The 23,791-nt window shown below is 44.5% G+C and overlaps 1 pseudogene; it reads right to left on the bottom strand.

The window, feature by feature from the left end:
- Window positions 1-2,534: 2,534 nt before the first annotated feature.
- Window positions 2,535-23,791, bottom strand: part of LOC147119660 (Ig heavy chain C region, membrane-bound form-like) — a 34,969-nt pseudogene continuing 13,712 nt past the window's right edge.

The following is a 23,791-nucleotide window of genomic DNA, read 5'->3' as shown; positions in this document are numbered from 1 at the left end:
GTCAGTGAGCATGTAGGAGAGCCGAGAGAAAGGATCCCTGGGGTGATGATATGTTAGATCAGGTTGATGGTTTCAGACGGAATGGAGGACAGCAGTGAGAAAGGAGCTTTGGGGTGATGGTCAGTCGGATCAGGGAGATGGTATCAGAGGGAATGGAGGAGAGCAGGGAGAAAGAATCCCTGGGGTGATGTTCAATCAGTTCAGGGAGATGGAATCAGAGGGAATGGATGAGAGCAGTGAGAAAGCACCCCTGGGGTGATGCTCAGTGAGTTCAGGTAGATGGTATCAGAGGAAATGTAGGAGAGCAGGGAGAAAGGATCCGTGGGGTGATGTTCAATGAGTTCAGGTAGATGGTATCAGAGGGAATGGAGGTGAACAGGAGAAAGGATCCATGTGGTGATGTTCATTGAGTTCAGGTAGATGGTATTATAGGGAATGCAGGACTGTAGGGAGAAAGGATCCCGGGGTGATATTTAGTGAGTTCAGGTAGATGGTATTATAGGGAATGGAGGAGTGTAGGGAGAAAGGATCCCGGGGTGATATTTAGTGAGTTCAGGTAGATGGTATTATAGGGAATGGAGGAGTGTAGGGAGAAAGGATCCCGGGGTGATATTTAGTGAGTTCAGGGAATGGGTATCAGAGGGAATGGAGGACAGTGGGGAGTAGTTATCCCTGCATTGATATTCAGTGAGTTCAGGTAGATGGTATCAGAGGGAATGGAGGAGAGCAGGGAGAAAGGATCCCTGGGGTGATGTTCAATGAGTTCAGGTAGATGGTCTCAGACATAATGGAGGCGAGCAGGTAGAAAGGATCACTGGTTTGACGTTCAGTGAGTTCAGGGAGATGGTGTATGAAAGAATGGAGGAAGACAGAGAGAAAAGTAATCAGGAATCAGCACACAGAAGGTCAGGGTTAATGCGTGTTGCTGAGATTGTAGAAGATTTGGAAGTGATTGCTCATCTCCGTGGACTTTGTAAAACATTTGGACTCGCGACTCCTTTAAAGAAGTTAGTCCAAAATAAATACATTCTATAGTGCCCTCCCCGTGTGGAGGGTTCCACTCGCACACGTGGCCTGAACAAAACTAAAATTATATTGGAACAGAATTACATTTTGCCCTTCTATCACACAGCCTGTATCCCACTTGCCCAAATGACTGAAAAAACCCGCGGCCAACATGTGATCCCTCCTCTCTTCTGTCTCAAATACTGTCTAAAAACAGGAGACAATTTGTGTGTACAAGTGAAAAATGGAGAGAGTCGATGTGTATAACAGGAAATGGCCGATGTAGTGTTTGTGTGTCTGATTGGCCCAAGGCTCTGAGATTCACTCCCAGGGGTTGAGCTCCCAGCCGTGCCTGTGTCAGATATCGAACTGTGCTATACCTGTCCTGGGACTGTTTGATGGGACAGTGTAGCGGGAGATTTACTCGGCATCGAACCCGTGCTGTACCTGCCCCGGGAGTGTTCGATTGGGCAGTGTAGAGGGAACTTTACTCTGTATCTGACCCGTGCTGTAGCTGCCCTGGGAGTGTTTGATGGGACAGTGTAGAGGGAGCGTTACATTAAATCCAAACAGTGCTGCACCTGCCCTGGGAGTGTGTGATGGGATAGTGTAGAGGGAACATAACTCTGTATCTAACCCGTGCTGTACCTGCCCTGGGAGCGTTTGATGCGACAGCGTAGAGGGAGCTTTACTCTGTATCTAACTGGTGCTGTAACTGTCCACTGCATGTTTGATTGGACAGTGTAGAGGGAGCATTACTTATTTATTGAACCGTGCTATACCTGCCCTGTGAGTGTTTGATGGGACAGTGTAGAGGTAATTTTACTCTGCATCTAACCGGTGCTGTACCTGCCCTGGGAGTATTTAATGGGACAGCCTAGAGGGAGATTTACTCGGTATCTAAACCGTGCTGTACCTGCCCTGGAAGTGTGTGATGGGACAGTGTAGAAGGGGCTGTACTCTTTATCTAACCGGTGCTGTATCTGCCCTGGGAGTGTTTGATGGGACAGTGCAGAGGGAGCATAACTCTGCATTTATTCCGTGCTGTACCTGCCCTGGGAGTGTTTGATGGGAGAGTTTAGAGGGAAATTTATTCTGTATCTGACCCGGGCTGTCCCTGCCCAGGGAGTGTTTGTTGGGGAGTTTAATGGAAGATTTACTCTGCCTTGTACTGCCCTTTATCAGGCTATGATGCAGCATACTCCTGCTCTGCAATAGAACCTGACATGTGACTCTACAGACCATAATATTAGAGGAGACTGCATTGTGCGCCTGGTCACTGTGCAGTCATTGCACCTTTCGGGCTTGACATAAATAGGCCTGGTAAAGATGTCTTTTCTATGATGGGACACTGGGTGGCGCAGCGGCTCCTTAACCGAAGGGACTTGAGTTCAATGACAACCCAGGCAGGACGGGGGGGCGAAAATACCTGTCGATGAAAAAAAGAAAATGTGATAGGGAAAATGGAGCGGTGTGGAGGACCTCGGAGAAAGGAAATCAGCAAAGTCTAAGTTAGTCAATTTGTCATTCAAGATTTATTAACAATTTCACAGCTTACGATTTACAGAGAATGGTTTAAAAAGGTAACACAAAGTGAATATAATAACTGAGCATCACATTGAGAACTGATCACAGGCGGTCTGAGCTGGCAGCTATCTGTACAACTGTAACAGACACCAGAGAGAGAAAAAAGGGGCTCAACATAAAGGGAAAGGAACAACTGTAAATTAGGAATGAGAACATTGACTTATTTACACATGAAATATTCAAACAACTCTAACGTACATTTACATTATACCCATGATTATCTCACACATTTCAAACAGAAAGACGGAAATCCCGTTTGTATTTTTCTCAGCTATTCATTCGGATCTTTTAACTGAAGGGATTTTACTGTGAGAATAACCAAGAGGACATATTTTATTTTCAGAGCACAGCAACGTTAATAAACAGATGAGGAAAATCCACGGCATCCGAATTTCAACCGATCACTTGGCTTGTAAAAGAGGGATAAAAGAATGAAGCAGAGTTTTAGTGGTCTGGGACATTTATCTCAGGGTTTTTATCAATGAAACTTTTAGAGATTTGTCAAACCGCTTCAGCCAGGTCGAAGTGTGAGTGGATTGAATCTTCTCACCTTCACGAGAGTGACGGCAGCGCTGTATGAAATGCTCAGGAAGGAAAGGAGGACGAATGTGAAAGCGGTTGCCCAGATGTTGCCGCTCTCGTCCTCATAGTCTTCAATCCAGATGTGGTCTGAGGAATCTACGGGGATGTAAAGGAAGGATTATATTCAGATCGTCTGTTAATCCAGGATATCATATTATTATTATATATTCTCTTTCCTTTTCCTTAAGGTCCTGGTTTTTTCTCTAATTTTATTTTCAGTGTATATTGTGTGTTAAGTGAATCACTTTCAGAATGTATCTATTTTCCAAACTCCACAGTCGCTCTTCCTTTATAATCCTCATGTAGTCCGTTTGGAAAACGTGATATTATTTCTTCCCTGTCAGAAGCTAATTGATTTTCCATCAATTTCTTACGATCTATCGTTGGGGACTAATATGATGAAATATCGAGGCAGGTTTACTGATTAATATCGATTATTTTAACGATAGGTTTAGAGAGCTACGTATTTGGAGAGTGTCAAGGTGCCTGGGTAAGAGATCAGATGTGAGCTATAAGCTTATTTATTTTTAATAGTGATGGCAATGCTCTGAACATAATTATATTTTCTCAGTTTCCAAATAAGAACTTTGATTCAGTGTATGTGTAGGACCAGAATAGAGAAATGTCAGATGTTCAGATGTTATGGTATCAGGAATTGTTTAATCAGGACAATCGTTGGAGACTGTGTCCGTTCAAAGAGTGCACTTTAAATCTACATTCTTCTATAGCCAGACGTTTCTGTGCCCTTTAGCGTTTGCCTATGTGTGTATGACTATCTCTTGTTTTGCTTTCCTTTATGTTTGTGTGTTAATGTGTGTGTTTATCTGTAAGTGTGTGTGTTGAAATACAAGCGTGTGTGTGCATTATTTGTGTAAATGTGTGTGTTCATGTGTAATTCGATGTAAGTGTGTTATGTGTAAGAGTGCGTATGTGTGTATTTTTGTAAGTTTGTGTATGTTTATGTCTAAATCTTTGTGTGTTTTTGTGTAGCTGTGTGTGTTTAAATGTAAGTGTCTGTGCTTATCTGTAAGTGTGCCTGTGCTTTTTGTAGGTGTGTTCATGTGTATGGTTACGTGTAAATGTTCGTGTATGTTTAGGTGTAAGCGTCTGTGTGTTTATTTCTAACATGGGTGTGTTTGCATGCAAGTGTGTGTGTTTAGTTTTGTGTGTGTTTGTGTAGATGTGTGTTTATGCGTGTGACTGCATGTGAGGTAATGTCTGTGCTTGTGTGTGTTTTGTGTAAGAGTGTGAGTGTATTTTTGCTACTGTTCAAAGTTTCAGGGAATACTGATAACTGGGTCTGACATTGATGATATGTGTTTTAGTCTGTTTATATGTAATATTCTGTGTCAGTGTGTTTGTGTGTAAGTCTGTGTGTGTGTTTATGTGTAAGTGTGCACAGAGCGGGTGGAATGCAACATTTCAGCCGATAGGCCTCAGCAACATCAGAGACAAAACCGGGAGAAACCATCAGAGGATTCAATCACCAGTTTAGATCTGGACTGTTAGAATACAATCTGTTAGTTTACGAATAAAATGGACATATTTACCCCAAAACCTGTTTATATATAATACGATGAAAAATTATTTATTTTACAATATGATTCCCATGGGGCAATTTTAACATTTTCGGACAATGAGTTAGAAGCTGACTTTAACTGATAATAACTGACTTTATATAATACAGATTGCTTTACTTCCCCCCCCCGTCTTTCTCGGGTGTGGGAATGGGAGGTACAGTGGAACAATAATTTCCCTTTCCCCAGCTCCCTGGTGGTGGAGTGGAGGGTACAGTGGGTTAATAATTGGCCTTTTCCCCGCTGTCACTGGTGCTGGAGTGTGGGTACGGTGGATTAATAATTGCCCTTTCCCCCTTTCTCTGGTGGGGATTGGGGGTAAAGTGGGATAACAATTGCCCTTTCCCCTCTCTCTGGTGAGGGAGTGGGGGTACAGTGGGTTAACAATTGCCCTTTCCCCTCTCTCTGGTGAGGGAGTGGAGTACAGTGGGTTAACAATTGCCCTTTCTCTCTCTGGTGGGAGATTGTGGGGTGCAATGTATTAACAATTGCCCTTTCCCATCTCTCTGGTGGGGGAGTGGGGTACAGTGGATTAACAATTGACTTGTGCCCTCTCTCTGGTGCGGAGTGTGGGTACAGTGGGTTAACAATTGCCCTTTGCCCTCTCTCTAGCGGGGAAGTGGGAGTACAGTGGGTCAACAATTGCCCTTTCCCCTCTCTGGTGGGGGAGTGTGGGGCGCAGTGGATTAACAATTGACGTTTCCCCCTCTCTGGTCGGGAGTGGGGTGCAGTGTGTTAACAATTGCCCTTTCCCTCTCTCTGGTGGGGGAGTGGGGGTACAGTGGTTTAGCAATTGCCCTTTCTCCTCTCTCTGGTGGGAGACTGGGGAAAAGCGGGTTAACAATTGTCCTTTCCCCTATTAATGGTGAGGGACTCGATTACAGTTGGTTAACAATTGCCCTTTCCCCTCTCTGTGATGAGGGGAAAGTGGGGTACAGTGAGTTAACAATTGCCCTTTTCCACCTCTCTATTAGGGCAATGGGAGGCAAAGTGTATTAGAAATTGCCCTTTCCCCTCTCTCAGGTGGGAGGTTTTGGGTACAGTGGGTTAACAATTGCCCTTTCCCCTCTCTCTGGTGGAGGATTGTGAGGCACAGTGGGTAATCATTTGCTCCTTCTCCTCTCTCTGGTGGGAGAGTCAGCGGTACGGTGTGTTAACAATTGCCCTTTCCCCTCTCTCTGGCGGGGAATTGCGAGATTCAATTCGTGTTACTGTGTGGCCCTCACTTCAGCGTTTGCGATGCTGCAACGCAAAAGTCCCCAATTCTGAAGGAATGGACAACAAGAGAAACACGGAGACTGAGATGCAAATATGCAGCGTTCATTTGTTGGAATGGGATTTTTCAGATTCCCCCAGCTGGAGGAAATTTGCTGAAGTTACTTTGTGGAATGCTGTAGTGAGAGAGGTTCACTCTATCTCTAACAAAGCCAATTACGTAGTTATGAGGGACGAGTTGGCTAAGGTAGATGGGGAAACTACATTAAAAGGTATGACAGTGGACCAGCAATGGATTGCATTTAAATAATTCATACATAATTTACGACAAACATACATTCCTTTAAGGCACAAAAACCCCACAGGAAAAGCGGTCCAACAGTAGCTAACAAGAAAGGTTGAAGATGATATCAAATAAAAGGAAGAGGCTTATAATTCTGCCAAAAAGAGAAGTAAGCCAGTGGACTGGGAGGATGTTAGAATTCATTAAAATTGGACCAAGAAATTGAAATAGAAGGAGAAAATAGAATATGAGAGTACACTAGCAAGAGACATAAAAAGATATTGTAAATGTTTTATAGGTATGTAAAAAGGAAAATATTAGCGAAAGTAAATGTTGGTCCTTTACAGGCTGAGAAAGGAGAAATTATAATGGGGAATAAGGAAATTGCAGAGAAATTAGACAAATACATTTTGTCTGCCTTCACGGAAGAAGACTCAAAAAACTTCCTGGAAATAGTAGATTGTGGATTGGTTAACGAACAGAAAACAGAGAGTAGGAATAAACAGGTAATTTTCGGGTTGGCAGGCTGTAACTATTGGATTACCACAAGGATCAGTGCTTGGGCCTCAGCTATTCACAATCTATATCCATGATTTGGATGAGGGGACCAAATGTAAAATATCCAAGTTTGCTGATGATACAAAGCTGGGTGGGAATGTAAGTTGTGAGGAAGATGCAAGGAGGCTTCAAGGGGATATAGACAGGGTAAGTGAATGGGCAAGAACATGGCAAATGGAATATAATGTGGAGAAATGAAAAGTTATCCACTTTGGTAGGAAAAACAGAAAAGCAGAGTATTTTTTAAATGGTGATAGATTGGGAAATGTTAGTGTTCAATGGGACCTGGGTGTCCTTGTACACGAATCACTGAAAGCTAATATGCAGGTACAGCAAGCAATTAGGAAAGCAAATATTATGTTGGATTTAGAACAAGAGGATTTGCGTATAAGAGTAAAGACTTCTTACTCCAATTGTATCGTGCTCTGGTGAGACCACACCTAGAGTATTGTGTACAGTTTTGGTCTCCTTACCTAAGTAAGGATATACTTACCTTAGAGGGACTGCAACGAAGTTTCACCAGACTAGTTTGTGGGATGCGGGATTGTCCGATGGGGACAGATTGAGTAGACTAGGCCTTTATTCTCCAGAGTTTAGAAAAATGAGAGGTGATCTTATTGAAACATACAGCATTCTTACAGGGCTTGACAGGGTACATGCAGGGACGATGTTTCCCCTGGCTGGGGAGTCTAGAACCAGGGGTGAGAGTCTCACAATAAGGGGTCCGCCATTTAGGACTGGGATGAGGAGAAATTTCTTCACTCAACGGGTAGTGAATCTTTGGAATTCTCTACCCCAGAGGGCTGTGGATGCTAAGTCGTTGTGAGTATTCAAGACAGAGATCGATAGATTTTTGAATATTAAGGGAATCAAGGGATATGGAGAAAGTTCAGGAAAGTGGAGATGAGGTAGGAGATCAGCCATGATCTGATTGAATGGCGGAGCACGCTCGAAGCTCCTAATGGCCTACTCCTGCTCCTATTTCTTATGTTCTTATGCTCTAACCCGTGGTGTATCTGAGCTGGGAGCGTTGGCATTCCAAGCCTTTGGCCCGAGACCCGCAAACACCCTACTTCAGATTAACAGCCCGCCCCTTGGCAAAAATTGGAAACAAAGTTAATTGAGCGGCTGTGTGTTTAACCCACGATTAGAAGAAAAGGCTTTTATTGATATTTATTTAAGAACTGAAATGTAGTAGAGAGTTTCTCATTGATAAGAATTGATGTAGTCCATCAGTACAAAGGAACCGTTCATAACCATTGTTTACCACGGGATTTATTGACCGTTCTGGTGATGATCATCAAGGGGAGCACTTCATGTCCCACCACACAGGAGTGGGAAGTGCCGCTGGCCCACTCCTCTGCTGCAATGGATAACAGGCTGTAGATGAAGAAGGAACTGCTGCTATTCTCCGTCATCACCTCGGTGGTCTTGTAGTTGCCGGAGTTCACCGGCTTGTCATTGACGGTCCACTTGATGAAGATCTCTCGGGGGTTCAAACCTCTCCCTAAGCAGGTGAGGGCGACGGAACTCTGAGCAGAGACTTCTTCTGCCGAGGGCAGGAAGACAGACACAGACGATTGTCACGAATCTTTAGCTGTAGGACAATTACAATAAAGGACAAGGTGTGGAGATGCCGGTGTTGGACTGGGGTGGACAAATGTAAGAAATCACACAACACCAGGTTATAGTCCAACAGCTTTATTTGTAATCACAAGCTTTCGGAGCGCTGCTCCTTCGTCAGGTGAAATGGAGAGATGCATAAAAACACAGCTTATATAGTCAGAGAATAATGTCAGATGTTTACAGGTAATCTTTCTAACTGCCATTTATCACACCTCGGCAGAGAGATGATAAACTGGAAAATTCCAGAGACAATGAAACCGGTGGTTTGATGTGAGAGAAATGGACTTTATGCTGAACTTTAAAGGATCTCTTTCTCCTCTGGGCCCTGTTCGGGTTTTCAGCCCGCAGCTGAGGGCTATGCAATCCTTCTCTCTGAGAGCTTGAAGAGTTAAATTTACAGCACAGATACAGGCCATTCGGCCCAACAGCTCTGTGCTGGTGTTTATGCTCCACAGGAGACTCTACCCACCTTCTTCATCTAACCCCAATAGCATTACCTTATATTTCATTTTCCCTCATGGACTTAACTAGCTTCCCCTTAAATGCAGCATTTCGGGACCCAAAATGTTTAGATAGTGGAATTATCAACCTGAATGATCAGAGTATTCCATTAATGCTCTTAATATAATGAATTGGCACAAGCACAGCAAATAGCCACAGCATCTCATTTATTGCTACAATCTCACCGCTCACCTCTTTCCTTGTGGATGGAATCTCTTATAGGAGTCGGCATATCCTGATGGCTCACCACACAGCAGGTCTCATCCCCACTCAGCCAGGCTTGTGTCAAGAAGTTGATGTTGCTGATCACGCTGTTGGGATCCTCTCCGGGTTGAGCGGCAAACTCTGATTTCAGAGTCTCCTTTTCTTGGATCCAGGTCTCGTTGACCCCATAAGGAGCATTAGACACGACGTAGGTTAAGGTCACCGTCGCCTCCAGTAAGACCTGTTCTAGTGACGGTTGCTGAAGAGTAATCACTGGATCGCTGCTTGAGGGAGGATCTGTGAAACCGAAATGAAAGTCAAACAATGCTTCATCTTCAGAATCGGGATTGCAGTGTTGAGCCATTACTGTCCGAAAGAGAATAAATCACCTTTGTGATGTCACCCTGTCACTGTTGCTGAAACACCATCTTTATTGGAATGATGAGGAATTTGCAACGATTCCTTAGAACTCCAACATTCCCTGTGTATTTACACCCAGAGCCTCCTGTAATGGGCTGTGAAGCAAATACATATGCAAGAAAATGAATAAATTCGGGCAGATTTGTGTTACTCACTGAATACCGCTATTCCCAAAATCACTTACGCCCATCTATACATACTTGAATACGAACACATCGCCGCTCATTTTAATGGCTCCGCCCCAGGGCCAAGAGCTCTGCACGAAAATTACACTGGTTCAAAACCTTTCAAACAAAATCCATGATTTTAGGTGCAACAGGAAAAAGTTAATTTTCTGGTGTCTTGTTGCGATTTTTGTGGCGATTAAAATGTGCAGGAATCAGTTGCAGCCCCCGTCAGAGGAGAATTGAAAGTTCGGGAGAATGGAGATCCGAGGGGTCTTTTGTGGTGGGGTGTATTTTGTAATGCCGGTGTGAGGTAGACACATAGAAACATAGAAGATAGGAGCAGGAGTAGGCCATTCGGCCCCTCAAGCCTGCTCCGCCATTCAATGAGATCATGGCTGATCATCCAAATTCAGTACCCGGTCCCTGCCTTCTCTTCATATCCCTTGATCCCTTTAGCCTTAAGAAATATATCCAACTCCTTCTTGAATATATTTAATAAATTGGCCTCTACTGCCTTCTTTGTCAGAGATTTCCACAGGTTCACCAACCTCTGGGTGACGAAATTCCTCCGCATCTCTGTCCGAAATGGCTTACCCCTTATTCTTAGACTGTGACCCTTGGTTCTGGACTCCCTGGCCATCGGAAACATCCTTCCTGCATCTAGTCTGTCTAGTCCTGTTAGAATTTTATAAGTTTCAATGAGCTCTCCTCTCATTCTTCTAAACTCCAGCGAGTAGAAGCCCAATCGACCCAATCTCTGCTCATACGTCATTCCTGCCATCCCAGGTATCAGCCTGGTGAATCTTCACTGCACTCCTTCCATGGCAAGGACATCCTTTCTCAGATAAGGCGACCAAAACTGCACACAATACTTAAGATGTGGTCTCACCAAGGCCCAGTACAACTGCAGTGAGACATCCTTGTTACTGTACTCAAACCCTCTCGCTACGAAGGCCAAGGTATTTTGTTAATTTCTGTCATTAGTGAACATTTGGTGAGGATTTGAGTACAGGAGTAAAGAAGTCTTATATAGGGCCTTGGTGAGACCACACCTGGAGTACTGTGTGCAATTTTGGTCTCCTTCCCTAAGGAAGGATATACTTGCCATAGAGGGAGTGCAACGAAAATTCATGAGATTGATTCCTCGGATGGTGGGACTGTCCTATGAGAAGTGATTGAGTAAACTAGGCCTTTATTCTCTGGAATTCAGAAGAATGAGAGGGGATCTCATGGAAGCATACACAATGATTACAGGGCTTGATAGGGTGGATGCTGGGCGAATACTTCCCTTGGCTGGGGAGTCTAGAACCAGGGGCCACAGCCTCAGGATAAAGGATAGGTCATTCAGGGCTGAGGTGAGATGAAATTTCATTACACTGAGGGTGGTGAATCTTTGGAATTCTCTACCCCAGAGGGCTTTGGAGGCTCAGTCATTGAGTACATTCAAAAGAGAAGTCAATAGATTTCTGACTAGTAAGGGCATCAAGGGATATGGCGAAAGGGCCGGTGAATGGAGCTGAGGTCGATAATCAGCCATGATCCCGTTGAATGGCGGCGCATGCTCGAAGGGCCGAATGGCCTACTCCTGCTCCTACTTCTTATGTTCTTATGTTCTTATCGTGGCTGGTGAGCAAGAGTGAGAATGAAATATGACCACAGGGCAGCAATAGCAACACAGGAACAGGTGAAGGTCATTCATCCCATCCAACTTGTTCCAATATTCAATTAGTTCATGGCTGATCCATACCTAAAGACCATCTACCTGCCTCGTTTCTGTAACCCTTGATACTCTTGCCGAACAAAAATCTATCAATCGCAGTTTTGATTTTTTCACTTGACGCCCATCCTTAACAGCTCTTTGGGAGAGAGAGTTCCGGATTTCCACAGTCCTTTGCACAAAGAACTGGTTCCTGACCTCACCCCTGAACGTTCTAGCTCTAATTTTACGGTTATGCCCCCTTGATATGGACTCCCCACCAGAGGAATTACTTTACCTCTATCTACCCTCACAATTTCAAAAAATATCGACGTTAATTCACCCCTTAATCTTCTATACTCAAAGTAATACAAGCCTATTCAGTGCTACCTGCCCTCATAATTTAAACATTTTAGCCCCGTATCATTCTGGGTAAATCTGCACAGCAGCCCCTCCAACTCCAGTATGTCCATCCTGATGGGAGGTGCCCAGAATTGAACGTAGTTCTCTAAATAGGGTAGATGACCTTCCTACTGTGGGTCAATGGACAGTTACCAGTAAAGCGTTCAGACACCTACTGCCGCTCCGAATATGATCAGCCAACTCAGGATAAGCCTCTAACCAAGGACATTTCAATCACTGTCTGACATCAGAGCAGAGAGAAACCTTCTTTGGTGAATTTATGAAATCCTGGACAGTGAGAAATCCCAAGTCAGCACTTACATCGGAAGGAAACACAAACTACTTGATTGGAAATTAGAATTTTTTCTGTGCTATGTATTAATTCCAATAAAGCCCTGACTGAGATCAGCGCTCAGAATGATCTAGAAATTCCCGGGAACTTACCCTGAGATCTGGCAATGTTTCGGCTTTGGGTGACTCCTTCATGAGTAACCTGGCAGGTGTTGACCAAGCCGGTGATTCATTCCCCCACGGGGATCGTAAGCTGAATGTTCACTGAGAAGGTCCTCTTCACTTCACAGACGGGAGAGGTGACGACGACCGAATCCATGGGTAGTCCATTCTTCAGCCAATTCACAGTCAGTGAATTTGTGCGGAAATCCATGATTGAACATATGACGGTTGCAAATCTGCTATTGGTGAATTCTTCACTGGAACTCAATGTGAGGATAACAGTTGGTGCGATGCAGTTCCATTTAGGAGCTTCAAGAGAACACATGTTAATAACATTCCTTGCAAATTAAATGATTAACAAATGCAATGCGCCCTTATATATTAACAGGTCCCTTTCTACCAGGTTCAAATTGATCTGGCACTTCCAGAGAACAGAACTGTTCACAGTGCACCAAGTGTGATATGGAGACCAAATTCTGCACAGTATTCTAAGTGTGATATGAAGAATAGGACTCTGCACAGTTTTCTAAGTGTGTAGTGGAGACTAGGACTCTACACAGTATTCAAAGTGTGACATGGAGATCAGACCTCTGCACAGTATTCAAAGTGTGATATGGTGAACAGTACTCTGAACAGTATCCTAAGGGTGATATGGAGACCAAACTCTGCACAGTATTCTAAGTGTGATATGGAGACTAGGACTCTGCACAGTATTCTAAGTGTGATATGGAGACCAGGACTCTACACAGTATTCAAAGTGTGACATGGAGATCAGACCTCTGCACAGTATTCAAAGTGTGAAACGGAAACCAGGACTCTGAACAGTATCCTAAGGGTGATATGGAGACCAGGTCTCTGCAAAGTATTCAAAGAGTGACATGGAGATCAGACCTGTGCACAGTATTCAGAGTGTGACATGGAGACTAGGACTCTGCACATTATTCAAAGTTTGACATGGAGATCAGACCTATGCACAGTATTCAAGGAGTGATATGGACACCAGGACTCTGAACAATATCCTAAGGGTGATATGGAGACCAGGACTCTAAACAGTATTCAAAGTGTGACATGGAGATCAAACCTGTGCACAGTATTCAGAGTGTGACATGGAGACTAGGACTCTGCACAGTATTCAAATTGTGACATGGAGGTCAGACCTGTGCACAGTATTCAAAGTGTGATATGGAGACCAGGACTCTGAACAGTGTTCTGATTGTGATATGGAGACCAGGACAGTACATAGTATTCTAAGTGAGATATGGAGACCAGGACTCTGCACAATATTCTAAGTGTGAAATGGAGACCAGGACCCTGCACAGCACTCTAAGTGCGATATGGAGACCAGGACTCTGCGCAGTATTCAAAGTGTGATATGGAGACCAGGGCTCTGCACAGTATTCTAAGACTGATATGGAGAACAGGACTCTGCACAGTTTTCAAACTGTGATATGGAGACCAGGGTTGTGGGTAGTATTCTATGTGTAACATGGAGACCAAGACTGTGGGTAGTTTTCTAAGTGTGATATGGGACCAGAGCTCTGCACAGTTTGATGGAGCGGACCTGCGGCAGGAATGGAGTCGGTGCAGTGTGCTGCAGAGACCTAGGAGTCTGAGCGAGCAGACTACCTGCGAGCAAGACAGCTGGCAGGTGACACAACGAAGGAGTGACATCAGAATTCAAAGGTGTCGCTGGCACAAGGGAGATGAGAGGTGAGTGTCGGTTGAGCATTTTAGGTAATTTATTTTGTTCTGTTTTCAGTATATTTCTGCTAAGAAGTTCATAGCATATCTAACAGAGGGAAGTGATGAAATGGTGGGTAGCTGTTGAGTGCTTCTTATTAAGTTTTTTGCTGCAAAATTACCTCCATAGTCTGGTAAATAGAGGCATGGCAGGGCAGCTCGTCCCATGATTTGCACATCCTGTGCCATATTAACCAAATTATTAACAATAATGTGGAGGAGGAATTCCTAAAGTGTATACAGAATGGTTTCCTGGACCAATATGTCCAGGAACCAACTAGAGATCAGGCCATCTTCACTGGGTATTATTTGATGAAAAAGGATTCATTAGCAATCTTGTCATGCGAGGCCCCTTGCAGAGGAGTGATCATAATATGATAGAATTTTTCATTAAGATGCAGAGTGAAGTATCTGACTCGGAGACTAAGGTCATGAATTTAAATGAAGGAAACTACGATGGTATGCGGCACGAGTTGGCTAGGATGGATTAGGGAACATTAATCATAGAATACATAGAAGATAGGAGCAGGAATAGGCCATTCGGCCACTCGATCCTGTTCTGCCATTTAATGAAATCATAGAGTCATAGAGTCATAGAGTTTTACAGCACAGAAAGAGGCCCTTCGGACCATCGTGTCTGCGCTGCCCATCCATCCCTGTCCAGTCTAATCCCATTTTCCAGCATTTGGTCCATAGCCTTGTATGCAATGGCATTTCAAGTGCTCATCCAAATGCTTCTTGAATGTTGTGAGGGTTCCTGCCTCTACCACCCTTTCAGGCATTGAGTTCCACATTCCAACCACACTCTGGGTGAAAAAGTTCCTCCTCAAATCCCCTCTAAATCTCCTGCCCCTTACCCTGAATCTATGCCCCCTTGTTATTGACCCCCCTACTAAGGGGAAAAGTTCCTCTTTGTCTACCCTATCTATGCCCCTCATCATTTTGTACACCTCAATCAGGTCCCCCCTCAGCCTTCTTTGCTCCAAGGAAAACAACCCCAGCCTGTCCAGCCTCTCTTCATAGCTGAGGCGCTCCATCCCAGGTAACATCCTGGTGAATCTTCTCTGCACCCTCTCCAAAGCAATCACATCCTTCCTATAGTGAGGCGACCAGAACTGCGCACAGTACTCCAGCTGTGGCCTCACCAGCGTTTTGTACAGCTCCATCATAACCTCCCTGCTCTTATATTCTATGCCTCGGCTAATGAAGGCAAGTATCCCATATGCCTTTTTAACCACCTTATCTACCTGTTCCGCTGCCTTCGGGGGTCTATGTACATGTACACCAAGGTCCCTCTGACCCTCTGTACTTCCTAGGGTCCTACCACTCATTGTGTATTCCCTTGCCTTATTTGTCCGTCCAAAATGCATCACCTCGCACTTTTCAGGGTTAAATTCCATTTGCCACTTTTCCGCCCATCTGACCAACCCGTTTATATCGTCCTGTAGCCTAAGGCTTTCCTCCTCACAATTTACCACCCCACCAATTTTCGTGTCATCTGCAAAATTACTGATCATACCTTTTACATTCTCATCCAAATCATTTATGTAGATCACAAACAACAAGGGACCCAGCACCGATCCCTGAGGTACCCCACTGGACACAGGCTTCCAGTCACAAAAGCAACCTTCGACCATCACTCTCTGCCTCCTGCCACTCAGCCAGTTTAGGATCCAACGCGCCAAGGCACCCTGGATCCCATGGGCTCTTACCTTCTTGACCAGTCTCCTATGCGGGACTTTGTCAAAAGCTTTACTGAAGTCCATGTAAACCACATCCACAGCATTTCCCTCATCCACCCCCCTAGTCACCCCCTCGAAAAATTCAATCAGATTTGTCAGACATGATTTACCCTTGACAAAGCCATGCTGACTATCCCCGATTAATCCTTGCATCTCCAAGTGGAGACTAATTTTGTCCCTCAGAATTTTTTCCAATAATTTCCCTACCACAGATGTTAGGCTCACTGGCCTGTAATTCCCTGGTTTATCCCTGCTACCCTTCTTGAATAATGGTACTACGTTAGCTGTTCTCCAGTCCTCTGGTACATCCCCTGTGGCCAGAGAGGTTCTGAAAATTTGTGTCAGAGCCCCTGCAATCTCCTCCTTTGCCTCCCACAGCAGCCTGGGATACATCTCGTCCGGGCCTGGGGATTTATCCACTTTTGGCCTGCTAAAACCGCTAGCACCTCCTCCCTCTCGATGCTAATATGTTCAAGTATGTCACAGCCCCCTTGCCCGATTTCTATGTCTGCATCGTCTTTCTCCATAGTGAACACAGATGCAAAACATTCATTTAAAACCCCGCCTACATCATCTGGCTCTACACACAGATTGCCACTTTGGTCCCTAATGGGCCCTACCCTTTCCCTGGTTATCCTCTTGCCCTTAATATACTTATAAAACATCTTAGCATTTTCCTTTATTTTGCTCACCAGTGTTATTTCATGGCCCCTCCTCGCCCTCCTAATTTCTTTTTTAAATATGCCCCTGCATTTTTTATACTCCTCTAGGGCTTCTTCCGTCTTTAGTCTTTTGTAACTGCCAAAAGCCCCCCTTTTATTTCTAATGCATTTTTGTATATCCCTTGTCATCCAAGGTTCCCTTTGCTTGTTGGTCCCACCCTTGACCTTTACAGGAACATGTTGGCGTTGTACTCTCTCTATTTCCCTTCTGAAAGTCTCCCACTGTTTGGCTGATCATCCAAATTCAGTACCTTGTCCCTGCTTTCGCCCCAAACCCCAGATCCCTTAGCCTTAAGAAATATATCTAACTCCTTCTTGAATAGATTTAATGAATTGGCCTCAACTGCCTTGTGTGGTAGAGAATTCCACAGGTTCACCACACTCTGGGTGAAGAAATTCCTCTTCATCTCAGTCCTAAATGGCTTACCACTTATCCTTACACTGTGACCCCTGGTTCTGGACTCCCCCGCCATTGGGAACATCCTCCCTGCATCTAGTCTGTCTATCCCTGTTAGAATTTTATAAGATTCAATAAGATCCCCTCTCATTCTTCTAAACTCTAGCGAATACAAGCCTAATCGACCCAATCTCTCTTGGTATCATGCCTCTCTGGTGCCAGGGTCAATGATGTCACTGAGCGGCTGCATGGCACTCTGAGGGCGAACAGTAAGAGGTCGTTGTCCATATCGGTAACAACGATCGAGGCAGAAAGAGGAATGAGGTCCCGCAGGCAGAGTATAGGGAGTTAGGAAAGAGATTAAGAAACAGGACATCAAAGGAAGTATTCTCTGGATTAATCCCGGTGCCACGTGCTAGTGTGTGTAGGAATAGGAGGAGTGAACAGATGAATGCGTGGCTGGAGAGATGGTGCAGGGGGCAGGGCTTTAGATTCCTGAGGCATTGGGACCATTTCTGGGGAAGGTCAGATGTGTACAAGCCGGACGGGTTACACCTCATCAGAGCCGGGACAAATATTCTTGCGTGGAGGTTTGCTAATGCTGTTGGGGAGGAGTTAATGTAGCTTGGCAGGGGGATGGCCACCAGCATGTAGCAGTGGAGTGGAGGAATGAGGTGCGTGGAAGAATGAGTGTGTTGGATGTTACTGGAGGGCAAGGTAGTGCTGGAGGCGGAAGTAGTGCCATATTAGTTAGGAGCAGACTGGGAAAGACTACGAAAAATTCAAAAATGGGTTTAGAATGCATGTACGTAAAGGCACAAAGTGTGGTGAATAACGTTGGTGAGCTAGAAGCGCAATCAGCCATGTAGCAATATGGGCCCAGAAATTCGGGTCCCAATGCGTGACTACGCACGGGGCACTCAGGCGTAGGTCCAACAAAAGTGCCAGTTTCGTGCATACACTGCGCATGCGCGGGAAACCAGCACTTCCGATCCCCTGAAAGAAGGGGTTCAGTGGTCGAACACATGTGCCGGAGAGGCAGTGCGTGCGCATTGAACTTACAGTTTTTTTGCAGGTTTCTCCAGGATGGTAATTGTTCAGCAGTAACACTTTTAAAAAGCAGGCGCAAGGCCTGCTTTTAACAAGGTAAGTGGTGAATTATTTAAAATTAAAACATTTTTTCCACAGGTTTATTATTTTTAAATACTTTAAGGAAAGGTAAGTTGATTTTTAGCACCGTTAGAAAATGTAATTAATATATTCAAAGATTTAAATTTTTGTTTAAAATAATTATTTCATGTAATTTATAGTTATTTTAAAAATGTGAGTTTTTTTATTTATTTGAAGTTTTAGTGATGTTTTGGAGCTTATGCTATTTATAGGTTTGACAGCTCTTCCTGTCAACGTTATGAATGAAGCATTCCCTGCTACCATTGGCTCTTCATGGCCCACGTGATCCCAGGGAATGCATCGAAGTAACTGTGCCCCTGGGATGCACAAGAACTGTGCGCCGGCAGTTGAAGGAGGCCCAGGATCGGAATCCCACGTTGGCCCACAGCTCAACGGCTGGCGCGCTAGGTAATTGCAAGTCGGGGGCTTGCACCTGTGGGAAGCCCCTGACCCGAATTTCTGGGCCATGATGTTATGGCAATAATGGACACGTGGCTTAAAAACAGGAGGATTGGGCAATACATTTTCAAAGATACAAGGTGCTCACAAATGATACGGAAGAAAAAAGGGAGGTGGGTGGCAGTGCTCATTAAGGAAGACATTGTAGTGTTGGAAAGGTAGGATATTCTTGAGGGGACAAGGACAGAATCCATTTGGGTGGAGTTGCTGAGCAAAAAGTGTATGATCACACTATTTGTGTATTCTATAGGCCTCCAAATAGTGAGAGGGAGGTAGAGGAGGAAATAAATCTGCAGGGAAATCGCAGAGACATGCAAGAGCTCTAGAGTGGTGATTTTGGGAGACTTTAATTACCCAAATATCGTATGGGATAATGCTAGGGTAAAGGTTAGGAGGGGTACGAATTTCTGAAATGTGTTCAGGAGAATTTACTTCACCAGTATGTTCTTGGCCCTCTAGAAAAGAGGCATTGCTGGAACTGGTGCTGGGGAATGAGGTGGGCCAGGTCGAGGAGCAAGGAACAATCTAGATTGGAACTTCTAAACTGGCATAGGGCTAACTTCAATGGGTTGCAAAATGATCTAGCCAGGGTAAAATGGAACCAACGACTGACAGGAAAAACAATAATAGAACAATGGATGGTATTTAAGGAGGAGACGTTTCAAGTACGGGCTAAGTATATTCCAACAACAGGGAAGGGTAAGGGAACCAAAGAAAGGGATCCTTGGATGGCAAGGGATACTTAGATAACGAGGGAGACTGAGAAGATGATGAAACAAAAAAGAGGGTGTATGATGAATTTCAGGTGAATTCGTCAAGGGAGAACCAGACCAAATGCATTAAGTTGAGAGGGGAATTAAGATGAAATTAAGATTGGTAAAGAGAGAAAATGAGCAGTAGAATGGTGGGTAAAATAAAAGGGAGCTCAAAACTGTTCTACTGGCATGTAAATGGTTATATGGGTAGTAAGAGGTGGGGTGGGGTATATTAGGGACAGGGGATAGGGCAGGGGAATTAGTCTGACTGGGTTGCACTACAGAGATCCGGCATGGGCTCGATGGGCCGAATGGCCTCCTTCTGCGCCGTTCTTACTCTATGAATCTATGAGTCTATTCTAAGTGCGATATGCAGCCCAGGACTCTGCACAGTATTCTAAGTGTGAAATGGAGCCCAGGACTCTGCACAGTATTGTAATTGTGATATAGAGACCCGGACTCTGCACAGTATTCTAATTGTGATCCTGATGAAGGGTTTTGACCTGAACCGTTGACTCTATTTCTCTCTCCATGGATGTTGCCTGGCCTGCTGAGTTTATCCAGTACTTTCTGCTGTTATTTCTAATTGTAATATCGAGATCAGGATTCGGCAGAATATTCTAATAGTGATATCGAGACCAGGATTCTGCATAGTATTCTAAGTGTGTTATGGAGGCCAGGAATCAGCACGGCACTGTCAATGTGATATCGAGGCCAGGACTCTACACAGTTTACTAAGTGTGATATGGAGACCAGGTCACTGAACAGTATAATAAGTGTGATATGGATACCAGATCACTGCACAGTATTCTAAGTGTGATATGGAGAGCAGGACACTGAACAGTATTCTATTTGTGATATGGAGACCAGGTCACTGCACAGTATTCTAAGTGTGATATGGAGACCAGGACTCTGGACAGTATTCTAAGTGTGATGTCGAGACCAGGACTCTGAACAGTATTCTAAGTTTGATATGGAGACCAGGACTCTGCACAGTATTCTAAGTATGATATGGAGACCAGGTCACTGAACAGTATTCTAAGTGTGATATGGAGACCAGGTCACTGCACAGTATTCTAAGTGTGATATGGAGACAAGGAATCTGCACATTATTCTAAGTGTAAGATGGAGACAAGGTCACTGCACAGTATTCTAAGTGTGATATGGAGACCAGGAGTCTGCACAGTATTCTAAGTTTGATATGGAGAGCAGGAGTCTGCACAGTATTCTAAGTGTGATATGGAGACCAGGAGTTGGCACAGTATTCTAAATGTAATATGGATACCAGGAATCTGCACAGTATTCTAAGTGTGATATGGAGGCCAGGATTCAGCACGGCACTGTCATTGTTATATCGAGACCAGGACTCTACACAGTTTACTAAGTTTGATATGGTTACCAGGACACTGCACAATATTCTAAGTGTGATATGGAGAGCCAGACTCCACACAGTATTCAAAGTGTGATATCGGGAGCAGGACTCTGAACAGTATTCTAATTGTGATATCGAGACCAAGACTCTGCACAGTATTCTAAGTGTGATGTGGAGACCAGGACTCTGTGCAGTATTCTAAGTGTGATATGGAGACCAGGGCATTGAACAGTATTCTAAGTGTGAAATGGAGACCAGGGCTGTGGGTAGTATTCTATGTGTAACATGGAGACCAGCACTGTGGGTAGATTTCTAAGTCCGATATGGGACCAGATCAATGCACAGTTTGAGGGAGCAGAGATGCAGCAGGATGGGAGTCGGAGACCGGGGATAATGACAGTGCCCTGCAGAAAACTGGGAGTCTGAGCGAGCGGGCTACCTGCAAGCGAGACATTCGGCAAGTGACACAATGAAGGAATGATGTCAGAATTCAAATGTGTCACTGGCACAAGGGAGCTGAGAGGTGAGTATCGGTTGAGCATTTGTGTTAATTTATTTTGTTCTGTTTTCAGTATATTTCTGCTAAGTAGTTCATAGCATACCTAATAGAGGGAAGTGATGAAATGGTGGGTAGCTGTTGAGTGCTTCTTATTAAGTTTTTTATTCTACTAAATTAGCTCCATAGTCTGCTAAATAGAGGCATGGCAGGGCAGCTCAGTCCCATGATTTGCACATCCAGTGCCATATTAACCAAATTATTAACAATACTCTGGAGGAGGAATTCCTAAAGTGTATACGGGATGGTTTCCTGGACCAATATTTCGAGGAACAAACAAGAGATCAGGCCATCTTTACTGGGTATTATTTAATGAGAAAGGATTAATTAGCAATCATGTCATGTGAGGCCCCTTGCGGTCGAGCGATCATAATATGATAGAATTCTTCATTAAGATGGAGAGTGAAGTATTTGACTCAGAGACTAGGGTCGTGTATATTTGAATAAAGGAAACTACGATGGTATGAGGTGCGAGTTGGCTAGGATGGATTGGGGAACATTAATCATAGAATACATAGAAGATATGAGCAGGAGTAGGCCATTAGGCCATTCGAGCCTGTTCCGCCATTTAATGAAATCATGGCTGATCATCCAAATTCAATACCCTTTCCCTGCTTTCTCCCCATACCCTTGATCCTTTAGCCTTAAGAAATATATCTAACTCCTTCTTGAATAGATTTAATGAATTGGCCTCAACTGCATTGTGTGGTAGAAAATTCCACAGGTTCACCACATTCCCGGTGAAGAAATTCCTCCTCATCTCAGTCCTAAATGGCTTACCACTTATCCTTAGACTGTGACCCCTGGTTCAGGACTCCTCCGCCATCGGGAACATTCTTCCTGAATCTAGTCTGTCTAGTCCTGTTAGAATTTTATAAGATTCAATAAGATCCCCTCTCATTCTGCTAAACTCTAGCAAATACAAGCCTAATCGACCCAATCTCTCTTGTAATGATGCCTCCCTGCTGCCAGGGTCAATGATGTCACTGAGCGGCTGCATCGCACTCTGAGGGCGAACAGCAAGAGGTCATTGGCCATATCGGTACCACCGACATAGGCAGACAGTGGAATGAGGTCCCGCAGGCAGAATATAAGGAGCTAGGAAAGAGATTAAAAAACAGGACCACAAAGGCAGTATTCTCTGGATTGCTCCCGGTGCCACATGCTACTGAGTGCAGGAATAGGAGTATAGAGCAGATGAATGCATGGCTGGAGAGCTGGCGCAGGGGGGAGGGCTTTAGATTCCTGAGGCAATGGGACCATTTCTGGGGAAGTTCGGACCTGTACAAGCCGGACGGGTTACACCTGAACAGAGCCAGGACCAATATTCTTGTGTGGAGGTTTGCTAGTGCTGTTGGGGAGGAGTTAAAGTAGCTTGGCAGGGGGATGTCCACCAGCATGTAGGAATGGAGTGGAGGAATGGGGTGCATTGAAGAATGAATGCGTTGGATGTTACTGGAGGGCAAGGTAGTGCTGGAGGCAGAAGTCGTGCCATATTAGTTAGGAGCCGACGAAGAAAGACTACGAAAAATTCAAAAATGGGTTTAGAATGCACGTACATAAAGGCACAAAATGTGGTGAATAACGTTGGTGAGCTAGAAGCACAATTAGCCATGTGGCAATTTGGGCCCAGAAATTTGGGTCCCAATGCGTGACTACGCATTGGGTACTCACGCATAAGCCCAACAAAAGTGCCAGTTTTGTGCATACACTGCACATGCGCGGGTATCCAGCACTTCCGATCTCTTGAAAGAAGTGGATCAGTGGTCGAACGCGTGCGCCAGAGAGGCAGTGCATGCGCATTGAACTTACAGTTTTTTTGCAGGTTACTCCAGGAGGGTAAGTCTCCAGCAGTTACACTTTTAAAAAGCAGGCGCAAGGCTTGCTTTTAACAAGGTAAGTGGTGAATTAAATAATTAAACATTTTTTCCACAGGTTTATTATTTTTAAATACTTTAAAGAAAGGTAAATTGATTTTTAGCACCGTTAGATAATGTAATTAATATTTTCAATAATTTAAATTATTTATTAAAACAGTTATTTCATGTAATTTATAGTTATTTTAAAAATGTGAGTTCTTTAAAATTTATTTTAAGTTTTAGTGATGTTTTGGCGCTTATAGTATTTATAGGTTTGACAGCTCTTCCTGTCAAACATATGAATGAAGCATTCCCTGCTACCAATGGCTCTCCATGGCCCACGTGATCCCAGGGGATGCATCGAACTAACTGCGCCCCTGGGATGTGCAAGCACTGCGTGCCGGCAGTTGAAGGAGGCCCAGGCTCGGAATCCCACGTGGGCCCACAGCTCAACCGCTAGTGCGCTAGGTAAGTGGAGGTCGGGGGCTTGCACCCGCGGGAAGCCCCCGACCCGAATATCTGGGTCATGGTGTTGTGGCAATAACAGAAACATGGCTTAAAAACGGGAGAACTGGGCACTACATTTTCAAGGATACAAGGTGCTCACAAAAGATAGGGAAGAAAAAAGGGTGGTGGGTGGCAGAGCTCATTAAGGAAGACATTGTAGTGTTCGAAAGGGAGGATGTTCTTGAGGGGAGAAGGACTGAATCCATTTGGGTAGAGTTGCTGAGCAAAAAGGGTAT

This window comes from Somniosus microcephalus, chromosome 4 (assembly GCF_052327205.1).
Source record: "Somniosus microcephalus isolate GS21.2 chromosome 4, FLI_Smic_1.0, whole genome shotgun sequence".
Taxonomy (NCBI): Eukaryota; Metazoa; Chordata; class Chondrichthyes; order Squaliformes; family Somniosidae; genus Somniosus; species Somniosus microcephalus.
Note: the sequence above shows the minus strand (reverse complement) of the source record. Positions and strands in the feature narration are given on the sequence as shown.